The sequence below is a fragment of the Procambarus clarkii genome, chromosome 7 (genome assembly GCF_040958095.1).
Source record: "Procambarus clarkii isolate CNS0578487 chromosome 7, FALCON_Pclarkii_2.0, whole genome shotgun sequence".
Lineage (NCBI taxonomy): Eukaryota > Metazoa > Arthropoda > Malacostraca > Decapoda > Cambaridae > Procambarus > Procambarus clarkii.
The window spans coordinates 8885430-8907529 of record NC_091156.1 but is presented as its reverse complement, the minus strand read 5'-3'; the positions used below and the strand labels follow the sequence as shown (position 1 = coordinate 8907529).

The window sequence follows — 22100 nt, the reverse complement described above, 5'->3', positions numbered from 1 at the left end:
TATGCTGAAAAAAGAGGGCGAAAACAATGAAACGACGACGACAAAAAACGACATCGACGACGACAAGAAACGACCTCCACGACAAAAAACGACCTCCACGACAATAATAAACAAGGTAACTACAATGACGACAAAGCCATGCTAAAAAAAGAGGGCGAAAACAATGAAACGACGACGACAAGAAACGACCTCCACGGCAAAAAACGACGACCACGGCAAAAACGACCGCCACGACAAAAAACGACAATAATAAACAAGGTACTACAATGATGACAAAGCTATGCTGAAAAAAAAGAGGGCGAAAACGACATCGACGACAAAAAACGACCTCCACGACAAGAAACGACCTACACGACAAAAAACGACAATAATAAACAAGGTACTACAATGATGACAAAGCTATGCTGAAAAAGGGCGAAAACGACATCGACGACGACAAAAAACGACCTCCACGACAAGAAACGACCTCAACGACAATAATAAACAAGGTACTACAATGATGACAAAGCTATGCTGAAAAAGAGGGCGAAAACAATGAAACGACGACGACAAAAAAACTACATCGACGACGACAAAAAACGACCTCCACGACAAAAAACGACAATAATAAACAAGGTACTACAATGATGACAAAACCATGCCGAAAAGAGGGCGAAAACAATGAAACGACGTCGACAAAAAACGACCTCCACGACATCGACAAAAAACGACCTCTACGACAAAAAACGACAATAATAAACAAGGTACTACAATGATGACAAAGCTATGCTGAAAAGAGGGCGAAAACAATGAAACGACGTCGACAAAAAACGACCTCCGCGACATCGACGACAAAAAACGACAATAATAAACAAGGTACTACAATGATGACAAAACCATGCTGAAAAGAGAGGGCGAAAACAATGAAACGACGACAAAAAACGACCTCCACGACATCGACAAAAAACGACATCTACGACAAAAAACGACAATAATAAACAAGGTACTACAATGATGACAAAGCTATGCTGAAAAAAGAGGGCGAAAACAATGAAACGACGACGACATCGACGACAAAAAACGACCTCCACGACAAAAAACGACAATAAACAAGGTACTACAATGATGACAAAGCTATGCTGCAATGAGAGGGCAAAGGCAATGAGACGACAACGACCAGAAACAATGAGACGACGACAAAAAGAAATTACGCCAATAAACGACGAAGACAATTAGACGCCTACGACAACAAGAAATGGCAAAAAAACGACGTCGATGACAAGAAACAACAACGACAAGAACGACGTCGACGACAAGAAACAACGACAAGAACGACGTCGACGACAAGAAACGACGTCGACGACAAGAAACGACGTCGACGACAAGAGACGACGTCGACAAAATACGACGATAACAAGACTGACGACGACAAGAGTGCAAAGACGAAATGACGATAAGAGACAAAGGACACAACGACAACAAGAGATGACGACAAGAGACAAGGACACACGACACGACAAGATTACTGTTCAACTGATGCTTCTGTTTACTTAACCATTTTTGTCCCACCAGGGGATCGAACTTACATATTTTTGTTAACCTAGAAAATGCCCTTCCACTGTATTTTAATTAGTAACTCGCAACTATCCAGAGGATTTAAATTTTAAGTTTTGCCCCGAGGGGCGAGTTTATTGGGCAGCGCCACTCATCCTGTGAGTGGACACACCACCATAGCAGCATGTACAACACTCCCCAATAGGAAGAAAACCCGCTGGGTTGTTCATCCTGTCACTTGTACCCAGACACAGCTGGGATTTGCTTAACTGTCTCAAGTGAACAGCTCCTCAAACAAGAAGATTAACATCTGTCAACCCTTAAAAGCTTACGTTATCTTGCGGGTGCAAAATGGGGGAAATCTTTTAAGAACAGTATCAATATTTGACAAATAGTGTTTTCCTAATTCAAACAATGTGGGGTTTATTATTCTACACATTTCTAATGTGTCTCAGGTGTTCACATTCACGTAGATAGTGGTCAAGGCGGTGTCCGTCACTCTCATCACAGGGTATGTTACGTATACCCTTTATGTAGGGTATACGTAAATCTGTGTATATGTATTTACGTATGTAGGTTAGCTTAGCATTTTAAAAGCACCGAATCACCTTCTGTGGTTGATTGTTCAATAAATCCCTGAACTATATGTTTAACACATCTCTAACCCTGTCCATGGAGGACAGTAGAAAATGTATATATGCTGCTTAGTATTGTAAATGTGTGGCCACGTCTGTGGTAGAGAGAGAGAGAGAAAAAAACTTTAAAGTCCTTTCCTTGGATGGACTTATTCCTACTTCCATCAGATACTCAAATGTTAGGGCACCGTAGTCACTCATGCCTAGGGGAAGGGGGGCTCTGATTTGACTTCCCTTATGTTTGACTCGTTCAGGGTGAATATTAGACCAAGTCTGGCTGGTTCATCATTTCCTCTCATTCTTCTGGGCCCCTTTGACATGTTGGTATAGAAAGTTTCTTGTCGCCACGTCTAAAGTTTAGCTCTCCATGTTTCTGTCCCTCCGTGGTTCTCCATTTTCCCAGTCTCTCGTTCCATGCTTGAAGTCGCCCATGATTAGCAGCTTTAGATTTCTTCCTTCAGGCAATAGAAGCTGCTCTATTATGTTAATGGTTGCCATGTTTGTTCTGCCATACTCCTGTCTGGATCTTCTGCCATTGAACACGCAGAGAGAGGGCGAGAGTCTGAAATGAAAGAGTGAACGAGTTAATGGTAAATAAAACTGTACAATGCAATCGGAATTTAGTAACTACAATTTAAATAGTCATATAATTCCACTTCACACAGAGGCGGGCCCCGCAACCTATACATCTCTGCGGGAACGACACATCATCATTCACTCGTATTCCCAATGTTTCATCGATCTCCAACGATCTGCAGTATCTTGGTCGAGGATGCCGTACGTGTGAATGAATAATGGAGCGTTAGTTCCATTTTCCACATGCATTTTAATGGCGAAGACCATGTCTCAACGCACCACAAACTCACTCCACTCTCTATAATCCCATAACAAACGTCTCTTCATCCCCTCTACAGCAGGGACCTGCGCGCCAAAACCAACCCTCTAGACACCTCAAGCATCGAAACATTGCCCATAACCCTTTTAACTTTAAATACCTTTTATTTCTGTATTTTGTAAATGCAAATACAGCATATGGCTTCGATAACCTCTGCGCCTCTTCAGAACAAAAATCCATTATCATCCACTTTAAAATAGCTACGTGAGGCGGCAAAGGAGGCAGCAATAACATCCCACCAGGGAAGGAGAGCATTTACCCCGGTCCAGCTCAGGAAGGTGTAGGGTGTGTGCTCAGGAAGGTGTCCGGTGTGTGCTCAGGAAGGTGTCCGGTGTGTGCTCAGGAAGGTGTCCGGTGTGTGCTGGAACTATTACAGCCGCGTCTACAAGGTTTGGCTCCAGCTGTGGCCATACTGAGCTCACTGCGGTCTACATCACTATGTAAACTCGGGGAAATGGGAGAGATCCTTGGGTGTGTGTCTGAGTGGTGGGCGACTGTCTATGCTACACTTCGGAGGTTGACTTGCTTCTGCCTCCGGGGAAATTGGATGGGCAGGAATTGGTGTGAGATGCGTGGGTGTTGTGGTTGGTGTGGTGTGGGTGTTGTGGTTGGTGTGGTGTGGGTGTTGTGGTTGGTGTGGTGTGGGTGTTGTGGTGGGTGTGGTGGTTGTGGTGTGTGTGGTGGTTGTGGTGGGTGTGGTGTGTTGTGTTGTGGTGTGTGTGGTGTGTTGTGGTGTGTGTGGTGTGTTGTGGTGGGTGTGGTGTGTTGTGGTGGGTGTGGTGTGTTGTGGTGGTGTGGTGTGTTGTGGTGGTGTGGTGGGTGTGGTGTGGTGTGTTGTGGTGGGTGTGGTGTGGTGTGGTTGTGGTGTGTGGGGTGTTGTGGTGGGTGGGGTGTTGTGGGGGGGGGGGGGTGTGGGTGTGTGTGGGGGTGTGTGTGTGTGTGTGTGTGTGGGGGGGGGGTGTGTGGGGGGGGGGGGGGGTGGGGTGGGGTGGGGTGGGGGGGGGGGGGTGGGGGGGGGGTGGGGGGGGGGGGGGTGGGGTGGGGTGGGGTGGGGGGGGTGTGTGTGTGTGTGTGTGTGTGTGTGTGTGTGTGTGTGTGTGTGTGTGTGTGTGTGTGTGTGTGTGTGTGTGTGTGTGTGTGTGTGTGTGTGTGGGTGGAGGGGGGGCACACGTGTCTCAACATCCACAACACCACGAGACACGTGTCTCAACATCAACACCACCACGAGACACGTGTCTCAACATCAACACCACCACGAGACACGTGTCTCAACATCAACACGAGACAAATGACGAGCTCCCACAGCCCCCCACGCACGAGCCGCCCATCTCCGTCATCAAGAGTGCTCGCCAGCCAGCCATGAATATCGCCCGAGCGACGAAAATAGTAGCACATGACGTTATCAATTTTATACATCCCCTCCACCACTACCCAAATAACAATATTAAATCCCTTTAAGTTCAACATAAGCATTCACGGACCCTTGCTCAACCTGTTTATCCTCCGTCATTTGACATTTCTTGAGGCTTGCCCCTCATGGCATAGAGGGGCAGTAGCTGCTGTCCGCCCACGCCCGCCCGCACCTCTCACCATTCAATTTATCTATGCACTTAAACCTGCTTTTTTTGGGGTCTTATGAGACCCGCCCACAACATGCACACGTTCCGCGGCCCTCCGGGATTGTCTGAGAGCTTCGGCGCTTTTCTTAAAGTTTTGTTTGGGGCTGTCAACGCTGCTCTGTCTCGTCTGTCATTGATCGCTAAGCTTAGCAATCAATACATCAATGTTCGCATGGGGGGTACTGACGTTTATCTTACGCTGTTAATCCACCTGAATCATTCCAATTGGATTGATATTGAATTTTACTCCCGATGAAGACTCAATCCAGTTTACAGAGCGTAGTAGGCGTGGCTTTGCAACTATGACGTCATAGCCTAAGCTCCGCCCCCCTGACGAGCCGCAATCGACTTTTTCCGAGTTCGAATGTAGGCGGGAAGATCGCAGGGTAAAGGGTTGAGCAACAGACAGACGCGCCTTTAGACTTACGGAGCAAGGGTTTGGCTCCTTTCCCCTCTGCCTCTCACACCACTCGGGCAGTTCTGCACGCTCTGTTCCGCCATCAGGAGACTTTTCCAGTAACAAGTAGCAGCGTTACAGTTTCTCTGAGATTTAGTGGCGATCCCTTCGATCATTTTTTAATTGGTCTTGCAACCTGAAGGAAGACCATTAAGTTACCCTGAGAAAGCGGTAAGAAAGCTAGCGTAATAGCAGCAGGTGAAGCAGAAGCTTGTGCCCCATACAGCAGGCACAGCACTTCCAGTCTTCGCTACAAGCAGCACAGCAGGTAGGCCTGTGAGAGAGTTTTCTTGTTGAAAGTCTCAGGTTTAAGATTTTGTTGTAAAGGACTTGATGTGCGAGTTTCCATGGAGGGATGTCTTATGTGTAGGACTTTACAACTGGTACGATTAACTGTGTGAGAAGTTTATGTTTAGGATTTTCCATGTGGAGGGGTTTCCATGTGGAGGATTTTCCATGTGGAGGATTTTCCATGTGGAGGATTTTCCATGTGGAGGGGTTTCCATGTGGAGGGTTTTCCATGTGGAGGATTTTCCATGTGGAGGGGTTTCCATGTGGAGGATTTTCCATGTGGAGGATTTTCCATGTGGAGGATTTTCCATGTGGAGGATTTTCCATGTGGAGGGGTTTCCATGTGGAGGATTTTCCATGTGGAGGGGTTTCCATGTGGAGGGTTTTCCATGTGGAGGATTTTCCATGTGGAGGGGTTTCCATGTGGAGGATTTTCCATGTGGAGGATTTTCCATGTGGAGGATTTTCCATGTGGAGGGGTTTCCATGTGGAGGATTTTCCATGTGGAGGGGTTTCCATGTGGAGGGGTTTCCATGTGGAGGATTTTCCATGTGGAGGGGTTTCCATGTGGAGGGTTTTCCATGTGGAGGGTTTTCCATGTGGAGGGTTTTCCATGTGGAGGAGTTTCCATGTGGAGGGGTTTCCATGTGGAGGGGTTTCCATGTGGAGGGGTTTCCATGTGGAGGGGTTTCCATGTGGAGGGGTTTCCATGTGGAGGGGTTTCCATGTGGAGGGGTTTCCATGTGGAGGGGTTTCCATGTGGAGGGGTTTCCATGTGGAGGGGTTTCCATGTGGAGGGGTTTCCATGTGGAGGGGTTTCCATGTGGAGGGTTTTCCATGTGGAGGATTTTCCATGTGGAGGATTTTCCATGTGGAGGGTTTTCCATGTGGAGGGTTTTCCATGTGGAGGGGTTTTCCATGTGGAGGGGTTTCCATGTGGAGGGGTTTCCATGTGGAGGGGTTTCCATGTGGAGGGGTTTCCATGTGAAGGGGTTTCCATGTGAAGGGGTTTCCATGTGGAGGGGTTTCCATGTGGAGGGGTTTCCATGTGGAGGGGTTTCCATGTGGAGGGGTTTCCATGTGGAGGGGTTTCCATGTGGAGGATTTTCCATGTGGAGGGGTTTCCATGTGGAGGGTTTTCCATGTGGAGGGGTTTCCATGTGGAGGATTTTCTATGTGGAGGATTTTCCATGTGGAGGATTTTCCATGTGGAGGATTTTCCATGTGGAGGGTTTTCCATGTGGAGGATTTTCCATGTGGAGGGTTTTCCATGTGGAGGGTTTTCCATGTGGAGGGTTTTCCATGTGGAGGGTTTTCCATGTGGAGGGTTTTCCATGTGGAGGGTTTTCCATGTGGAGGGTTTTCCATGTGGAGGGTTTTCCATGTGGAGGGTTTTCCATGTGGAGGATTTTCCATGTGGAGGATTTTCCATGTGGAGGATTTTCCATGTGGAGGATTTTCCATGTGGAGGATTTTCCATGTGGAGGATTTTCCATGTGGAGGATTTTCCATGTGGAGGGTTTTCCATGTGGAGGGTTTTCCATGTGGAGGGTTTTCCATGTGGAGGGTTTTCCATGTGGAGGGTTTTCCATGTGGAGGATTTTCCATGTTCGGGATTTCCCACTTGGCTGACATTCCACGTTTACAGCTTCCCGTGCAAGGGCTTTCTAAATGAAAGATTCCCAGTAGGCTACGAATCCTTTCCTGGAATCCGAACTGGGAAAAAAAACTTTCCACGAGTAGGATTCGAAATTCATGTCAAGGAGTGTCCCCATATGGAGGATGAGTCCTCTGGTCCTCGGGCACAATAATATAGTTTAAACCAAGCAAATGTCTTCATTCCCATACTTATGTGCGTCTTAAGGCTTTGTACTACAGCCAGATCGACATAAACTGGATATCTTTTGCTATTTAAAATAAAGTCTTCATTTAGCAACAAATAATGGAGCCTTTTTCGTGGTTCTACATAACAAAGATACGTTCGTATCATCGAACAGAACTGAAGAACCTTTGTTCTTCAGTTCTCAAAAAAAAGTTAATTCACATACATTACCACAATGACGATAACGTTAATTCCATCTCTTTTTCTCCTCTTGAAACCTGCTGTAAAATTATCTGAACAATCTTAACGATTTCCAGCTCGTGTCAAACACACGAAGTCAAATGAACAAAGTCAAATTTTTAAGTCAAATGAACATCGTTGCTAATGATGTGATTCTTGGTGTTGGGGTCAAGGCTCGAGCCCCGGCTTGGATGGGTGGTGGTGTCTGGTGGGGGCGACAGTGGGGGGCGACAGTGGGGGCCGACAGTGGGGGCCGACAGTGGGGGGCGACAGTGGGGGGCGACAGTGGGGGGCGACAGTGGGGGGCGACAGTGGGGGGCGACAGTGGGGGGGGTGCCTGATGGGGGGTGACAGTTGGGGGTGACCTGAGTCATCCCAGGCTGCATGGGACTGAGTGAGAGAGGAGAGGGAAGGAGGGGAGAAAGAAGGGGGAGAGGGAGGGGAGGGGGAGAGACAGACAGACAGAGAGAGAGAGAGAGAGACAGAGACAGAGAGGAGAGAGAGAGAGGAGAGAGAGAGAGAGGAGAGGGGAAAGAGAGGAGGGGAAAGAGAGGAGGGGAAAGAGAGGAGGGGAAAGAGAGGAGGGGAAAGAGAGGAGGGGAAAGAGAGGAGGGGAAAGAGAGGAGGGGAAAGAGAGGAGGGGAAAGAGAGGTGGGGAAAGAGAGGTGGGGATAGGGGACGGTCGTCCTCCACTCTTCTACAGTGTCATCCTCCACCGCACATGAAGTAAACACTCTTCCCTTCCTCCTCACCCTCAAGAAAACAGTTGCAAACTCCCCAAACACTTAAGTTACCACTCACGCTATCGACAAGACTTCTCCTCCACTTCCTTCCCCCATCAATCATTGACTTGTCAATTCCTTATTCAACCAATTTTCCACCTTATTCCCCTCCTTTCATATTTCTTTTCATATCACTTGGCCCTCTGTAATTGATAGTTTGCCTACCTTACAACCATCCCCTCGATCCCCAGTCCCACCACCACAACCCCCACTACCACCAGTCCCATCACCACAACCCCCACTACCACCAGTCCCATCAGCACAACCCCCACTACCACTAGTCCCATCACCACCACAACCCCCAGTTGTTGGCCTATAATGAAATCCCATCAGAGATCCGTTCTTGTTCCCGACAGTGTCCCCATCCTCAGAGTTCTTCCATCTCACATTACATAATATTCCTTCGGGAATGTTGCAAGCATTCCAGTTCCAAGTGTTGCAATCATTCCAGTTTTTCCCCCGACTTCAGCTATTGCATCAGGGTGTGTTGCCTCCGTCCTTTCGTATGCCTTGACAGTTCGTCATTGGTGTATCGTCAGTCATTTCGTTTTCTGCATGGGAGGTTTCCAGTCTTGGGGAAAAAAGGGTTTAAGTTGGATTTGGTTGAATTCATAGCTAGGGTGAGGAAGGGTAGGTGCTCTCCTTAGGGTGAGGGGGGGAGGGAATGATGAGGGGGAAAGCGCCAAGCCATTATGACTATGTATAGCACTTGAAAGGGGGTCAGGATAAGGATTTGGGATGGGACCAGGGGAGGGGGGGGGGGGAGGAATAGTACCCACCCATTTGGATGTGTGTGTGGGGGTGTGTGGCTGTATGTGTAGGTGTGGCTGTGTGTGTGGGGGTGGGATGGGGGGGTGTGTGGCTGTATGTGTAGGTGTGGCTGTGTGTGTGGGGGTGGGATGGGGGGGTGTGTGGAGGTGGGGTGGGGGGGGTGTGGAGGTGGGGTGGGGGGGGGGTGTGGAGGTGGGGTGGGTGTGGGGGTGGGGGGGGGGGGGTGAAGGGGGGGGGTAGGGGGGGTGTGGGGGTGTGTGTGGGGGTGTGTGGGGGTGTGTGGGTGTGTGCGCGCGCGCGCGTGGGTGTGGGTGGGTGTGGGTGGGTGTGGGTGGGTGGGTGTGGGTGGGTGGGTGTGGGTGTGGGTGGGTGGGTGTGGGTGTGGGTGGGTGTGGGTGGGTGGGTGTGGGTGTGTGTGGGTGGGTGGGTGGTGTGGGTGTGTGTGGGTGGGTGTGTGTGGGTGTGTGCGCGCGCGTGTGGGTGGGTGTGTGCGCGCGCGCGTGCGTGCGTGTGTGTGTGTGTGTGTGTGTGTGTGTGTGTGTGTGTGTGTGTGTGTGTGTGTGTGTGTGTGTGTGTGTGTGTGTGTGTGTGGGGGGGGGGGGGTGGGGGGGGGGTGGGGGGGTGTGGGGGGGGGTGGGGGGGGTGGGGGGGGTGTGGGGGGGTGTGGGGGGGTGTGGGGGGGTGTGGGGGGGTGTGGGGGGGTGTGGGGGGGGTGGGGGGGGGGGTGGGGGGGGGTGTGGGGGGGTGGGGGGTGTAGGTGGGTGTAGGTGAGTATGTGGGAGGGTGGGTATGTGGGTGTAGGTGGGTGGGTGTAGGTGAGTATGTGGGTGGGTGTAGGTGAGTATGTGGGTGGGTGTAGGTGAGTATGTGGGTGGGTGTAGGTGAGTATGTGGGTGGGTGTAGGTGAGTATGTGGGTGGGTGGGTATGTGGGTTTATGTGGGTGGGTGTGAGTGGGTGGGAGAGGGGGGGTGTGTATTTACCTAGTTGTGCTTGCGGGGGTTGAGCTCTGGCTCTTTGGTCCCGCCTCTCAACGGTCAATCAACTAATGTACAGGTTCCTGAGCATACTGGGCTCTATCATATCTACACTTGAAGCTGTGTATGGAGTCAGCCTCCACCACATCGCTCTCTAATGCATTCCATTTGTCTACTACTCTGACACTTAAAAAATTCTTTCTAACGTCTATATGGCTCATTTGGGCACTCGAATTTCCACCCGTGTCCCCTAGTGCGTGTGCCCCTTGTGTTAAAATGTCTGTCTTTATCTACCCTATCAATTCCTTTGAGAATCTTGTATGTGATGATCATGCCCCCTTTAACTCTTCTGTCTCCCAGTGACGTGAGGTTTAATTCCCGTAGTCTCTCCTCATAGCTCATACCCCTCAGTTCAGGTACTAGTCTGGTGGCAAACCTTTGAACCTTTTCCAGTTTAGTCTTGTGCTTGACTAGATATGGACTCCATGCTGGAGCCGCATACTCCAGGATTGGTCTGACATATGTGGTATTCAAAGTTCTGAAAGATTCCTTACACAAGTTTCTAAAGGTCGTTCTTATGTTAGCCAACCTGGCATATGCTGCTGATGTTATCCTCTTGATAGGGGCTTCAGAGAACAGGTCTGGCGTGATATCAACCCCCAGGTCTTTCTCACTCCCTCTCTGACTCTTGAAGTATTTCATCTCCCATATGATAACTTGTATCTGGTCTCCTGCTCCCTACGTCTATCTTCATTACATTACATTTGCTTGGGTTAAACTCTAACAACCATTTGTTCGACCATTCCTGCAGCTTGTCTAGGTCTTCTTGAAGCATCAAGCTGAACTCCTCTGTCTTAATCCTTCTCATAATTTTGGCGTCGTCAGCAAACATTGAGAGGAATGAATCTATACCTTCTGGGAGATCATTTAAGTATATCAGAAACAGGATAGGTCCGAGTACAGAGCCCTATGGGACTCCAGTGGTGATTTCACGCCAATCTGAGGTCTCACCCCTCACTGTAACTCTGCTTCCTATTACTTAGGTACGCCCTTATCCACTGGATCACCCTACCAGTTACTCCTGCCCGTTTCTCCAGTTTATGCATCAGCGTTTTATGGGGTACTGTGTCAAAGGCTTTCCGACAGTCCAAAAAAATGCAGTCCGCCCATCCTTCTCTTTCTTGCTTAATCTTTGTCACCTGATCGTAGAATTCTATTAAGCCTGTAAGGCAAGATTTACCCTTCCTGAACCCATGTTGATGGGTTGTCACGAAGTCCCTTCTCTCCAGATGTGTTACTAGGTTTTTTCTCACAATCTTCTCCATCACCTTGCATGGTATACAAGTTAAGGACATTGGCCTGTAGTTCAGTGCCTCTTGTCTGTCACCCTTTTTGTATATTGGGACTACATTAGCCGTCTTGCATATTTCTGGTAGGTCTCCCCCGCCTCCAGTGACCTACTATACACAATGGAGAGTGGCAAGCAAAGTGTTTCTGCACATTCTTTCAATACCGACGGTGAGATTCCGTCCGGCCCAGCAGCCCTTTTTCACCTCCAGATCCAACAGATGACTCTTGACCTCATCTCTTGTAATTTCGAGCCCTTCCAAGGCCGCCTGGTTTACTGCCACCTCTCCCAGTGCAGTTCTGCTGACGGAGGAAACTGTTCAATAGGTGTGAAGATCTGTGAGGTAGTTAACAGGGTCTCAGAGCGTTCTGGGGTGGGAAGGGGGGGTCAAGGGAAGGGGGGACAGGTAGGGTATGGGGAAAGGAGGGAGGGGGGGGACATGGAGGATATGGGGAGAAGGGATAGAGGAGGGTATGGGATGAAGGGGGGAGGGGGGAAGCTATCATACATATCGCCCTCCCATCAGGTTATAATAATGAAATATCACTAATTAAAATAATGCTGATATTTGTAATTAACAAAAATACCAATACTAAACAGCAATACAACTCTACAACAACTCTACAACACCATCAACCACAATAACTTTGAGCCCGGTACATTAACCATGATCAACACCAGTAATCTCTGACTCGAGGGCTCCGCTTCGCAAATATTATGACATGATAATTCTCTCAAAATACAAGCCTTAATTATCACTATTAACATTACAGGTAAACAACTGGGTCACGCGCCTCTAAATTAACATTAAATATACTCTTATAGAAACTAATATCTTTTAACCAATAAAATAGTGTGAAGTTTTTAACACTAGATTATATTTTATATATATACCCCTTTCAGGTATTAATATATATGTATATATATGCCTTGAATAATCCACAAGCCAACACGCATCAGAAAACTCTTGACCCTTAAAGGATTCGAACCCCGTCAGCCAGGGCCTTCAAGCCCCTTGGCCTGTCCAGTGCTATAACCACTCGGCCAAACTGACTATACAAAAGTATTACAAGTGGTCATGTCCCTTAACCCAATACCCGACAGCTCTCGTTGACCATTTTGGGCTCGGATATTTCATCAAATCACTCCATCATGCTGGGGCCGCATGATGAGTAACATTTGTGTACCATCACGCAGCCCTAGCATGATGAAGTGATCTGATGAAATGTCAAATAGCATTTAATAAAATGAGCAGAACTGCTGACCTGCATTATCAGGGCTTACCCACTGGCGGACACTGTACCAACACCACTGCAGTGAAGTGAAAGCAAATATAATCCTAGGATTAGTCAAACGAAACGTTAGCTTCTAGGAAAACGAAGTAATATTACAACTGAATAGACCTTGGTGAGCCCCCAATCCCCCCCCCCCTTTTGGATTATTGCGCAACCCAAGAATGGAGACCTCAGGACTTCATCTTTAGAAAGACATAACTAATTTGAACAAAGTTCAACACGGGGCGAAACAAAATTATTCTTCAAGTAAGTCGACTTTCCATCAGGAACGGTTGAGAGCCAGAGCTAACAGCATTGCAAACCAGACATGATAAGGCTGACCTCATTGGAACTTTAAAAATACTGAACATATTAGAAGATATTAATCCAGACCACTTCCTTAAAAGGTCAGACGTAACACGAACAAAGAGCAACAATTTCAAAGTCAATAAGCCACAATGCAGGACAGAATGCAGGAGATGCTTTTTCACCATAGGGTTATAAAACCGTGGAACTGCCTACCTGCTGAAGTCGCCAAAACTCTGCTGCAATTTAAGAACCAACTTGATAAAACCATTAGGACAAATTGGGGGACGTTAGGCAAGCCACTGGCTTCCTGTCCTCGTCGAGGCCACTAGAGAGATGGTGACCCCTCAGGTAAATTCAGTTAAGTAAATATATCAAATGACAAACCAGAATGGAACAAAGGATGCATTTTAAATGCCTGAGATCAGCTGTGGCACAAGGAATATGTAATGGTGTACTAGAATACACACACACTCATACACACCCCTCTCACACACACACTCATACACACCCCTCACACACACACACTCATACACACACTCATACACACCCTCACACACACACACTCATACACACCCTCACACACACCCCTCACACACACACACACACACACACACTCATACACACCCTCACACACACACACTCATACACACCCCTCACACACACACACACTCATACACACCCCTCACACACACCCCTCACACACACACACACTCATACACACCCTCACACACACACACTCATACACACCCCTCACACACACACACTCATACACACCCCTCACACACACCCCTCACACACACACACACTCATACACACCCCTCACACACACACACACACACACACACACACACACACACACACACACACACACACGTAATATCTAAAACATCTCCCAGAGGGCATAGAATCGTTCCTCTCATTGTTTGCCGATGATGCAAAAATTATGAGGAGGATTAAAACAGAGGATGATAGGAGGAGGCAACAAGATGACCTAGCCGGCCTAAATGTGGCCCAACAAATGGCTACTAAAGTTCAACCCGAGTAAATGTAAGGTCATGAAACAGAAGGCCAGACACAGGATACCGATGGAAAATTATGTACCTTCATGAACCGGACAGAGAGAAAGATCTAGGAGTTGATATCACACCAAACCTGTCTCCTGAAGCCCACATAAAAATAATTACATCTGCGGCATACGTAAGGCTGGCTAACATCAGAACAGCCTTCAGGAACCTGTGTAAGGAATCATTCAGAACCTTGTACACAGTATGTTTAAGTCCAATCCTGGAGTATGCGGCCCCAGCATGGAGCCCGTACCTTGTCAAGCACAGGACGAAGCTAGAAAAAATTCAGAGGTATGCCACTAGGCTAGTCCCAGAACAAAGAGGCATGAGTTACGAGGAAAGGCTGTGTGAAATGCACCTCACGACACTGGAAGACACAAGAATAAGAGGAGACATGATCACTACCTACAAAATTCTCAGAGGAAATGACAGTAGATAAGGATAAACATATTAACACGGGTGGTACGCAAACAAGGGAAGACAGGTGGAGACTGAGTACCCAAATGAGCCACAGGAATGTTAGAAAGAATTTTTCAGTGTCAGAGTAGTTAATAGGTGGAATGCATTAGGCAGTGATGGGGTGGAGGCAGACCCCATACACAGTTTCAAATGTAGATATGACAGAACCCAGTAGGCTCAAGAACCTGTACTCTAGTTAATTGACGGTGTAGAGGCGGAACCAAAGAGCCAGAAGCTCAACCCCCGCAAGCACAACTAGGTGAGTACACACACACGCACACACACACACACACACAAAACACATCGTCATTTATCCTCCAACAGGAATAATTACCAGTGTAATCACCCAAGTGATCGTACCAGCTCACGCCCAAGAGGAAGGCGGGAGAGAGAGAGATGCAGTGACCAGTCGCAGGTGACGGGAGGCTAGTCACACCCCAGGTATTGATTCCTGCTTCATAGTCCAAACATTGCCAACACCTGAAACATATAAAAATACTGAAACAATCTTGAACATATAAATACTGAAGGTTACTGCAACACATTGCAAACCTTGCAGAGCCATCACAGTAACAGAGAATAATTCAGCGCAACAGTTGAAGAAAAGTGGAAATAGAAGTTAACTACACCTGTCAACTTTTTACCTTAAAATAGCTCATTCACTTGCACGCGGCAGGGCACCACAGACAGGCACTTCAACACTAACATAAAAGAGGCATGCAGGGCGCAAGTGTGTCGGAGCGTAATATATTTTAAACGATCATTAGCGAGCGCTCAGGTGAGTGCCTCAGGTGAGTGCCTCAGGTGGCATCAGGAGCACCTGCCTGAATTTTAAATGCGAGACAATATGTTCACGCTTCTACACCTCCCTGTTGCCACTTATACTGCTGACAAACACGCTATTGAAACTATATATATATATATAAATATATATTATATATATGTGCTAACATAAGGGGATTGCAAACAGACATTGGAGGCTTCAAACATAGCTTCACAATACATAAGAGAGCTGTCAAAATCTAAGCTGAAAGCTCATCTACCCGGGCCACATAAAATTGACCTTCCTTTAGCTATGGACTAAGGCCCATAACCAGGAGAAAATCTGTCATTCATTTTAATATATTGCTGCCAGCCCTCAGGCGGTGTGTGCGCGCCCACACCGTCACACTCCATCACTAATCCCCAAGTTTTGCAGTAAACATAAGGATTGAAAGACGAGTTAAATATCCATACAAACTTATTCAAAGGGAATCAATACTAGTAATCCCGAATGTAATTCTTTAACTTAACCTGATTGTGTACGTTGATGCTGTTAGTTCTTAACAGAGTGGTGTAGAGGTGATCTTATCATGGTTGATCCAACTCCCAGACTTCCAGCAGCACAGCTACTCCAACGTTGTCATGTCTGCGGCAACTCTGTAAACAAAGATATATTAAGTGTTTAATATCAATGGATTCATAATAGATCCTCCAAGTGTGTGTATTCACCTAGTTGTGTTTGCGGGGGTTGAGCTTTGCTCTTTCGGCCCGCCTCTCAACTGTCAATCAACTGTTTACTAACTACTTTTTTTCCCCACACCACACACACACACACACACACACCCAGGAAGCAGCCCGTGACAGCTGACTAACTCCCAGGTACCTATTTACTGCTAGGTAATGGGGGCATTCAGGGTGAAAGAAACGTTGCCCATTTCTTTCTGCCTGGTGTGGGAATCGAACTCGCGCCACAGATTTACGAGTCCTGCGCGCTATCCACCAGGCTACCAGGCCCCTGTGTGTGTGTGTGTGTGTGTGTGTGTGTGTGTGTGTGTGTGTGTGTGTGTGTGTGTGTGTGTGTGTGTGTGTGTGTGTGTGTGTGCGCGCGCGCGCGTGTGCGTGTGCTGAAGAGCACGAAGATACATGCAAATTAGTGGATAAACTGAACATAAAAAATGATATTTATTGCAATCAAAATACAATATTGTAAATTGTCAGCGCTCCTGCCGGTCGCCTCACCAAACACACACACTCAGTGTGCCAAGGTGAACATACTTTAAAGCTGGTGTAAAAGTTTACAAGAGACTGAGAGCACCTGCACTCCTGGAACAACATGTCCCAACCCTCCAAGCACTCAACCCCACCAACGCACTCAACCCCACCAACGCACTCAACCCCACCAACGCACTCAACCCCACCAACGCACTCAACCCCACCAACGCACTCAACGCGCACAGATTAACACATACAAAGGAGAACACAGAGGACTTGGAAGGTCAGAGGCACCAACGAACACACCCGCGGGCGAATATTCTAAAATCAAAGATTCTAAATGAAAGACATTCTAAACCAATTATTCTAAACCAAAGATAACGAAAAAGGGGGCGGGGAAGGTAAAGGAGACAGGGAGGGAAAAAAGAAGAAGGGAGAGGGAAAAAGGGAGGAGTAGGAGGGAAGATGAAGAAGGAGGGAAGAAAACGGGATAAGGAAGGAGGAGGAGAAGAAAGGAGCAGCCACAGACCTTTGTGAAGCCCATGATGGCCCTCTCCCCCATCACACAGCGACAATGCCCTAACTAAATCTGAAAGTATAATTGTCTTAAGGAAGCAAATCAAAAGCCGGTTGGCCAGCAGGCAATTGGCCAATCATGGATAGTTTACAGCGTCAGTGTGAAAGCCGCCGAGAAGCAAATCATCACTATATTTAATTCAGATTGGAAGAAAGTTATTTGACTCAACTGGAATATGATGGATTGAGACAGTATAAATATACGAGTTTGGTCTAATTCAGCGTACCAGTTTAGTCAATGGGCAGAGTTTCTTTCACCCTATGCCCCTGTTACCTAGCAGTAAAATAGGTACCTGGGTGTTAGTCAGCTGTCACGGGCTGCTTCCTGGGGGTGGAGGCCTGGTCGAGGACCGGGCCGCGGGGACACTAAAGCCCCGAAATCATCTCAAGATAACCTCAAGAAGTCACCAGATAGCGTCCAGCTAGTATGAATATATCCCAGGGGGAAAGGAATTATGTGTTTCCGTGGTTTAGTTTAGCAGTTTCCGTGGTGTAGTGGTAAGACACTCGCCTGGCGTTCCGCGAGCGCTATGTCATGGGTTCGTATCCTGGCCGGGGAGGATTTACTGGGCGCAATTCCTTAACTGTAGCCTCTGTTTAACGCAACAGTAAAATGTGTACTTGGTTGTAACAACGATTCTTCGCGGCGGGGATCGTATTCCAGGGACCTGCCCGGAACGCTACACGTACTAGTGGCTGTACAAGAATGTAACAACTCTTGTATATATCTAAAAAAAAAAGTGCTGGGGAAACGAGGCTGGTGTGCAGAAACAATGCCCAACCACTAGGACTATCGGGAATCGAACGCTGACCTGCAAGAAGCGAGGCCGTCTCATTTACCTATCAGTCCAAGTGGCTGGACGCCAGCTTAGGATAGATGGTCAGAATTTCAATATCACGATACATTGAAACGTGCAGATAAGGTACACAGATGTCGAGCCCATGTAATGCCTAGCCCAAGTGTATGTAGCCCCAAGTGTACAAAGGCCCTGTGTACCTAGCTTCTATTTATACACCAAGAGCTTATTACAGTATAATTTATTCATGCAGTTATGAAATTTATATTAAAAACATTTAAACTATAATAAGCTATTTCAAGAAGTAAATATTTACATAACGCTCACGGGAGACATCTCCCGTCACGCAGGGTGCAGTCGCACCTCCACAGATCTCCAGTATCAGCTCTTGATACTGGTAATGGCTCAAAAGGGCCACCACTTACGGGCTATTCATGCCCGTGCCACCTCTTGGGTGGCTTAATCTTCAATCAATCAATCTACATAACGCTTTCGACAGTGAAATGTGGGTTGGTCAGCCCGTAGAGGTGTATATACTTCACCTAAATGACTACTGTTCACTATTTTTAGCATCACCTAGTTAACTTTTTTGACTCACTGTACTCCACTTCATATATACTGCAGAGGATGCTTATACTGGATAAAGAACCAACACTATTTTACACACAATGGCTATTCAATGTCAAGTACGTTTATCGAGACCATTAAAATACATAAAAAAAAAAATAGAGTAGATTAGCCTATTTCTACCCTCCAAAATGCCTATTAACGGCCCCTGTTGACAATTAACATGATACTATGACTGGTACCTGTTGGCTATTAACGGTACCTGATTGCTATTAGCATTACCTGATAGGATTAATGGTACCTAATGGCTATAAACATCGACCACAAACACAGCCAAAGAACAAAAATAATATATTTTCTGTTCCATTATTTGTTTAATCCCAGGATAGCGGCCGAGGCCGAGATTACAAATGGCAACAGATTTCTTGCCCGATAACCGGCCATCCTCCACCGACCAGGTGATCAAATATCCTGTGAAAAGAAAGGGGGAGAGTAATGTATGTGATCTCTCTTAACTGTTACGGATCCAATGTTCACATCTGTTGCTGACGACTGAGGTTTGTCTCAGCAACAAATATATGGTGGATGAAATAGATTTTGATTTTGTGTTTTGGTGAAGAATTCATCGGAAACGGTATGATGGAACTCTACGAGATGATAGCAGCTCGACCAGATAGCATGGCAGCTCGACCAGATGATAGCATAACAGCTCGACCAGATGATAGCATAGCAGCTCGACCAGATGATAGCATAGCAGCTCGACCAGATGATAAGATAGCAACCCGATTAACTGATCAAACAGCAACCGGACCAACAGACCACACACCAACCACACCTACAGACCACACACACACCACACCAACACACCACACACACACCAACCACACCTACAGACCACACACCAACCACACCTACAGACCACACACCAACCACACCTACAGACCACACACCAACCACACCACACACACACCACACACACACACCAACACACCACACCACACACACACCACACACACACCAACACACCACACACACACACCACACACACAGACCACACACCAACACACACACCACACCACACACACACCACACACACACACCACACCACACACACACCACACACCAACACACCACACACACACACACACCAACACACCACACACACACACACCACACACACCACACCACACACACACCACACACCAACACACCACACACACACACACACCAACACACCACACACACACACCACACACACACCACACCACACACACACCAACACACCACACACACACACCAACACACCACACACACACCACACCACACACACACCACACACCAACACACCACACACACACACACACCAACACACCACACACACACACACCACACACACACACCACACCAACACACCACACACACACACACCACACACACACACACACACACACACACACACACACACACACCAACCACACCAACACACCACACACACACACACACCAACACACCACACACACACACCACACACACACCAACCACACCACACACACACACCACACACACACCACACACACACCACACACACACCACACACACACACACACACCACACACACACCACACACACACCACACACCAACCACACCAACCACACCAACACACCACACACACACACACACCAACACACCACACACACACACCACACACACACACCACACACACACACCACACACACACCACACACACACACACCACACCACACACACACCACACCACACACACACCACACACCAACCACACCAACAGACCACACACCAACACACCACACCACACACCAACACACCACACACACACACCACACACACACACACACCACACACACACACCACACCACACACACACCACACACCAACCACACCAACAGACCACACACCAACACACCACACCACACACCAACACACCACACACCAACACACCACACACACACACCACACACACACCAACACACACACCAACACACCACACACACACACACACCAACACACCACACACACACACCACACCACACACACACCACACCACACACACACCACACACCAACCACACCAACAGACCACACACCAACACACACACACCACACACACACCAACACACCACACAACACACCAACCACACCAACACACCAACAGACCACACACCAACACACCACACAGCTACAAGGATCTACACTTGCGTCACAACAGGTTTTCTTGTAATGGTTCTAATTTATATGCAAATGTAAAACATTTTGTATAGCAGTACTTACACAGTGAAGGTTTGTCTTGACGCCTCTCTCGCTGTGGTCCCATTCCTCATACACCACGCCTTCATGCTTCGAGTTTGTCTGTTCCTGCTGCTGCTACTGCTGCTGTTACTGCTGCTGCTGTTGCTGCTGTTCCTGCTGCTGCTGTTCCTGCTGCTGCTGCTGTTCCTGCTGCTGCTGCTGTTCCTGCTGCTGCTGCTGTTCCTGCTGCTGCTGCTGTTCCTGCTGCTGCTGCTGTTCCTGCTGCTGCTGCTGTTCCTGCTGCTGCTGTTCCTGTTGCTGTTCCTGCTTCTGTTGCTGCTGTTCCTGCTGTTGCTGCTTCTGTTGCTGCTGCTGTTCCTGCTGATGGGAGACGATCACTAATTTCTATTTATATGGTGACTCCCGTGTTGTGATCGGGGAGTAGAAGAACAAGATCCTCTGCAGGTATTCCCTTTATCTACTTTATCTACCTTTATCTACCATTTACCCACGTCCTTACTTTTCCCTTTCACTGTCTCTCTCTCTCTCTCCCGTTGCCTCTAAACTGACCGCTCTCCATTCTGCCTGCCCTCCCTTAATCTCCCTCCTCCTACCTTAATCTCCCACCCTCTCCCTTCTCCTGCTCCTTACCCTATGTGGAATGGTCATGAATTATAAGTCCAAGGTCTGGCCAGCCAGCCTCGCAGACACAGCCCGGCATACTTCTTGCACCAGTGACAAGGACCCTCTTCCCCCCTTTCCCTTTCCGTCTCTCTTCCCCCTTTCCATCTCTCTCCCTCCTCACTAGTGCCTCCTCTCTCTCTCTCTCTCTCTCTCTCTCTCTCTCTCTCTCTCTCTCTCTCTCTCTCTCTCTCTCTCTCCTTCCTTGTCAGTGTCTCCAAGCTGCCTAATACTATTCCTTTTCCTCTTGCTCTGCCTTTCAGTTTGTTTTCCATTTTCTCTCTTGCTCTCCCACTGTGTGTGTGTGTGAGTGTGTGAGTGTGTGTGTGTGTGTGTGTGTGTGTGTGTGTGTGTGTGTGTGTGTGTGTGTGTGTGTGTGTTTTGAAGAGAGTTAACCCTTAGTTTCCAGAAGTGGAAAATTAGGGCGAATGCCAAACATTGTTTGTCGTTGATGTAAGGGGGTGTGGGGGGGATGTAAGGGGGTGTGGGGGGGATGTAAGGGGGTGTGGGGGGGGGATGTAAGGGGGTGTGGGGGGGGATGTAAGGGGGTGTGGGGGGATGTAAGGGGTTGTGGGGGATGTAAGGGGGTGTGGGGGGGATGTAAAGGGTTGTGGGGGGATGTAAGGGGGTGTGGGGGGATGTAAGGGGGTGTGGGGGGATGTAAGGGGGTGTGGGGGGATGTAAGGGGGTGTGGGGGGATGTAAGGGGGTGTGGGGGGATGTAAGGGGGTGTGGGGGGATGTAAGGGGGTGTGGGGGGATGTAAGG

General features: G+C 48.1%; 1 long non-coding RNA gene across 2 annotated transcripts; it reads right to left on the bottom strand.

The window, feature by feature from the left end:
• Nucleotides 1–2647: 2647 nt before the first annotated feature.
• On the bottom strand, nt 2648–21054 carry LOC123761531 (uncharacterized). Of its 2 annotated transcripts, none has more exons than XR_011224445.1 (4): nt 20696–21054; nt 15768–15893; nt 14809–14954; nt 2648–2730 (listed from the first exon to the last, which is right to left on the bottom strand). It is a non-coding gene; the product is annotated as an uncharacterized lncRNA (long non-coding RNA). The 2 variants fall into 2 exon arrangements; XR_011224446.1 differs by having other exon boundaries at nt 14835–14954; nt 20696–21053.
• Nucleotides 21055–22100: the final 1046 nt, after the last annotated feature.